Genomic DNA, 5,881 nt, shown 5'->3' with positions numbered 1-5,881 from the left:
ATCGTAAAATTTCACTCTCATAAATTTTTCATAACGCGCCTAAAGAAGTATAACTTCAAAAATCTACACCCTGAAGTTACGTATAATCACCTATAGTCAACATTGAATTTTTTCTATTATTGGCGTTTTTTCTACAAACGTAGAATCAAATTTTTGAAAAGATTTTTGTCTTGTTAGGCCAAAGAAGTATAACTTCTATCGCGTGTACATAAGTACACACACATTGTTTTTAAATATTTAAGGTATAATTTCGGTGAGTTACGTGTTCGGAAATGAAACGGAGGTGCCAAAGGATGTAGAAGCGATGAAGAATGACTTTAGTCCCGCTCTGTATACCAGATTTGGATCCACACCACAAGGTTTGTTACAAAACTATTTGAAGAATTACAGAGTTTTTGCTCTAAATATTTCGTAATTAGTATCTTAATATATATAAATTACGTGTCACGTTGTTTGTCCGCTATGGACTCCTAAACTATCGAACCGATATCAATAAAATTTGCACACCGTGCGTAGTTTGATCCAACTTAAAAGATAGGATAGCTTACATCTCTAAAATATTTGTTAATTATTTGATAGTCACAATTCTAACAGATGGCGCTGTGTTGAAAGTACCAACGTTTCACATAAGCTACAATTTAATGGCATAATCACCAAAAAAGCATGGTGGATTGGTGTTCTCCTGCCGTTTCTCTTGAATAGTTTAGTTACACTGTAATATAACAAAAATCTTAGCCACAGCAACGCTTGGCCGAGTCTACTAGTAGATTATAGAGTACAAATGTGCGTTTGGTTAGGTTTTTTTTTATGATTGGACAATTCACACCAATTGACCTAGTCCCATGTTAATCTGATGAAGCTTGTGTTATGGGTACTAGGCAACGGATATACATACATATTATACATAGATAGACCTAACACATATAAATACATATTTAAACACCCAAGACCTAAGCACAACACAAAATGCTCATCACATCGACGTTTGTCTCAGCCGGGGATCGAACCCGGGAACCATGGTTTCGCAGTCAGGGGTACTAACCACTAGACCAATGAGCCGTCAAATATGACGTGTTTATGTGACGTATGTATGTTGATTTTATTTAAAATTTCATTTTTTTTTGTAATAATAAATATTTTAATTTAGATGTTTTTTCTGGTCACGTTAAAATTACTAAATACATTATATTTTAATCCAAAACAAAAATTGTTAGTTCGTTTAGTATGACTTCCAGTTAGTACGACGTAATATCCCGATCCTTTGGCCGTCTTTATGTAATGTTTGGAGTGGGAGACTTGATTTAAATAGCTTTTAATATTATATTATTGATTCGCTACACACAATACACACTTATAACAATATTAATTCATAACAAAAGATATTCGTGGTCGCTTACTGCCCTGCGATTCTGTAACTCACTTTACGAATTCACACAGCGGTTTTCGCATCGGCGGTCGCTCTCAAATCAGTCGTGAAGCAGTCATTTTATGATTTGGCATTCTGATAAACAATAAACTACAAGCTCCCACCTTTTCAGAATGCCAAATCATAAAATGAATGCTTCAGGACTGATTTGAGAGCGGCCGCTGTGTGAGTTCGTAAAGTGAGTTACAGAATCGCAGGGCTGCTAGTATTACGACCGTCAGTATAGTTACGAATGTATTGGCTTATATTTACAATCGCGAAGGAGGTCATTTATAATACTTTGTGTTAACAAACAAATTAAGGAATTGGACATTAAACATACTAACAACAAATATCCGTAATGAGTTCAGCAAATGGAAGCATTGCAGTTATAACCGGTTTTAACTATACCAATTACCTGATGAGACGTAGGTATAAAATACTTTTAGTTCTAGCAGATCTAGGATTACAGAAAATAAATCAGTGGTGCTAGAACCTTTTTAGGTCTGGGCCTCAGATTTCTGTATGTTTCATGATCATTTGCAAGCAAGCAGGTGATCAGCCTCCTGTGCGCGCACGCCGTCGACTTTTTGGTTCTAAGGTGATCCGGTTTCCTCACGATGTTTTTCCTTCACCGTTCGAGCAAATGTTAAATGCGCACATAAAAGAAAGTCCATTGGTGCACAGCCGGGGATCGATCCTACGACCTCAGGGATGATACTCGCACGCTGAAGCGACTGCTCAATCGGCTAGGATTATAAAGAGAGAAAAATTTAGCAACATCGAAATCGAAATAACAATAATCGTATGTTTGCCATGTAATGAATGCCCTGCAAATGTAGACATTTGCAAAGTTTTCTAGAAATCGTTTTTGAACTGCCCTGCGATTCTGTAACTCACTTCACGAACTCACACAGCGGTTTTCGCATCGGCGGTCTCTCTCAAATCAGTCGTGAAGCAGTCATTTTATGATTTGGCATTCTGAAAAGGTGGGAGCTTGTACTTTATTGTTTATCAGAATGCCAAATCGTAAAATGACTGCTTCACGACTGATTTGAGAGAGACCGCCGATGCGAAAACCGCTGTGTGAGTTCGTGAAGTGAGTTACAGAATCGCAGGGCTGACCTAAACTCTACTGTTTACCCTATAGAAAGTTGTATTTATGGAGAAGGTTGTGGCTGATCTCCAAAATGTTTTTAGAATACGACCCGTTCGCTGTAAAAAAAATTATATCGATACCATACAATGGGACATACAATGGCACGCGTAAAGGTATCTTTGACTGGCTCTTTGGATGGGGATTTGATGAAATGTGGGGCTACGAGCCATACGCCAATATGAACCATAAGGGTCAAGTGTGCCTGTACATGCAAGTCACCTATAAGAACGCGTAAGTATAAAAACTAGACATAAACATAACATTTATTACTAACAAAACACACACAAAAAAAAGGGTGCGAGTACTTATGTACGCGCGTAAGAAGTTATACTTCTTTGGCATTATTAAAAATAGTTTTTGATTGCATGCAATAAAAAAAATACTGGAAAAGGAGTCATTATAGTCAATAAAGTTCAGTTTACATTTGAAAAATTAAATAAATAAATATTTATTATTATTCTCTAACATTAAGTGTATCATATTATTATTCGAATGTTGTTTTAATTAAGTCCAATGCCGTAGCATCTTCCGTGGGCAACTTCATACTGATAATTTTGTGTAACGGTGCGCGCGCATCGTAAAATTTCACTCTCATCAATTTTTCATAACGCGCCTAAAGAAGTATAACTTCAATAACAATAATCAAAGAAAAATGGAATGAGAGATATCAAAAACAATAAAAAAAACCCCTTTCCCTTTCGGTTCGTTTCAAGTGTGTAATGCGTGTGTGCTGTGGCTGTAATTAGCCCTGGCTCAGCATTATGCTGAGGAGCAGAATGTTCCACAGTGCTGGTCTTTCTGCCAGAGACTAGAGCAGCTAGTTTGCGTCCTTAGTCGCGTAAAGTTTCCAGTGTACGTAATGAAATAAAGGTGTTTAGTAAAATTAATAATAATGTAAAATTAAATAAAATTAAAAGTTCAAAATAAGAATAATTGTTAAGAAGTAGATAAATATATTTTTTTCTCACATTTATTTATAGTTTTAACTTTTAACTAGCTGACCGGGCAAACGTCGTTTTGCCATCTATATCATTTATAACAATAAATAGGGGGTTGATCGTAGAGGGGTGAAAATTTGGGGTTGTATGTATTTTTTAATGCTGTATCAAAAAAATAAAAACGAAAAAAAAAACATTTCTAAAAATAAATAAAAAAATATTTAGGGGTGAACTACCCTTAACATTTAGGGGGATGAAAAATAGATGTTGTCCGATTCTCAGACATACCCAATATGCACACAAAATTTCATGAGAATCGGTCAAGCCGTTTCGGAGGAGTTTAACTACAAACACGAGAATTTTATTTATTAGATATATATGTATAATAACTATATGTAGTTTTAGAGTCGATAATTCGGTCTTGCTATATTGCTATGTTATTGGTTAGTGAACAAGACAAAAAGAATCCAGTTGTGCATGGACAGTATACCAACGTTTTAGGATATGCGTGTTCTTGGTAATCAACACATTCAGGATACCATTGGTGCTAAGCTATAACATAATGCATCATCAACCCGTTTCCGAATGATGGCATTGAAACCTTCAATTCGGGTCTCGGCCATTATCTGGCGCACTTTTTTCTTGGTTAAATGCTTTGCGCATACCCTTCAGATTTTGAAGCTTTATTATATATTCGTTCATACATGAAAAAATAAATGTTGTTTTTTTTTTAAACCCGGGCACTTCTCTTGTATTTAGGACATATAAAGGTTTTCACCAAATTTCGTGGAATTTTTTTTGACGTGATAACGTCTTTAAAATCGTTTTAGTCGGGTGATATGTTCAGAAACTTGTGTCACACCAAAACCTCACGAGCGCGATCGCAGGTATAACGAGAGAGAGACGGACCGATCTCCCGTCTCATCTCACTATAGCGGCATACAAACGAATGGAGATTTTCTCGTGCGGTTAAGTTTTCGTTGAATGTTTAACAGTGAAACAAAATGTGAAGTGCAAGTGAAGTGTTACAACAATTGCAACAAAAAAACGTGAATAAAATAAAATAGCCTACTTACTAACAATTAACATTCTTGAATAAACTTGTAAAAGTAATGAAAGATGGTAAAAAGACACGTGTAAACAAACGAAATTTAGAGAAATTTAATTTCAATAAGACGTTATCACGTAAACATCTCGATCGTAAACCTACTTTACAAACAACCAATATTTTTTTGTAAAAGATAAAAATAAAACATAAATTTTAAGGTTATTTGAAAAAAGTGTAAATACAAAAGTTTTAGATCTTTTATTATCTACAACTATGCCATTTGACTTTTTTCCATAGGACTTTTAGTTTTGCCGGAAATCGAGATAAACCTTAAAAACTCACCCCCTCAGATCCCGACCTCAGATCGCCCGTAAATTATTTTTCCTTTAATTTTTATAATATTCCCTCCTTTTCCAATGGTTTTCATCCTACTTTTATTTTTTTTGGTTTCAAAAATTGTCCACCCTGGTCTATTGTTGGTGACTGTAAATGAAACTTTAATTAATATTCGTTAACATTTTTTTTCCAGAATAAAAGAAATAAAGAACTACTACAACCTACGAGCATTGTACACAGAGAATAAAGAATACGAAATTGGCTACTTAACACACGAAATAATATTCCGATACCAGATAATGCTAGAATTGTATAATTTTATTGAGAAGCGGTATTACAAAAATCTAACGACAAATGTGGCACCTGTCAGTTTGATGTTATACTTCTACGGGAATATTCTAGAAGATAGCCATGCTATCATCCACCTTTGTAACATGTTGCACGAAGTAGACAGAAAGTTCAAGTATAATAGTAGAATCAAAAAGAAATACGATTCGGCCTTTAAGGATAGTTTTGGTTAGTAATTTGTTTGTTAGTAAACAGCAGGAATTGCTGTGTCAGTGTCTCGGTGGACTGCGGGGCGCAGTGGAGAGCTGGAGCACTGAGGCCCGTAATAACAATTAGCTATGTAAAACATTAAATTAATGTAATTTTATCAATTTTCTTCTGAAATGGATTATTTGGCTTGCGATTAAATATATCGTGTAAATTTCTAAATCATGTTCTATATACATTTTCGTCATAAAATTAATTCAGTGTCAAAAATTGGCTATGTTTGGATTTTTTTTCTATCAAGCGTAGTTATTTAAATCGTGTATCGATCTTACAAAATGGATACATAAACTACTCAACTCCACCATATATTTTTTTCATTCGCCCTACTTCAAGAAACAATGACGAAAAATGGAAAGAAACAATGTACTTTTTTGGAGTTTGGCGACCAGCATTGCGATTCTGTAACTCGTCCGCTGCGAAAACCGCTGTGAGTTTGAAAA

General features: G+C 35.0%; 1 long non-coding RNA gene across 1 annotated transcript; it reads left to right on the top strand.

The window, feature by feature from the left end:
• The first annotated feature begins 247 nt into the window (after positions 1 to 247).
• On the top strand, positions 248 to 5,274 carry LOC125061610. The gene is made up of 3 exons (XR_007119063.1): positions 248 to 359; positions 2,606 to 2,795; positions 5,080 to 5,274. It is a non-coding gene; the product is annotated as an uncharacterized LOC125061610 (long non-coding RNA).
• Positions 5,275 to 5,881: the final 607 nt, after the last annotated feature.

This window comes from Pieris napi, chromosome 23 (genome assembly GCF_905475465.1).
Source record: "Pieris napi chromosome 23, ilPieNapi1.2, whole genome shotgun sequence".
Taxonomy (NCBI): domain Eukaryota; kingdom Metazoa; phylum Arthropoda; class Insecta; order Lepidoptera; family Pieridae; genus Pieris; species Pieris napi.
The sequence above is the reverse complement of the archived record's forward strand: the minus strand, read 5'-3'. Positions and strand labels throughout refer to the sequence as shown.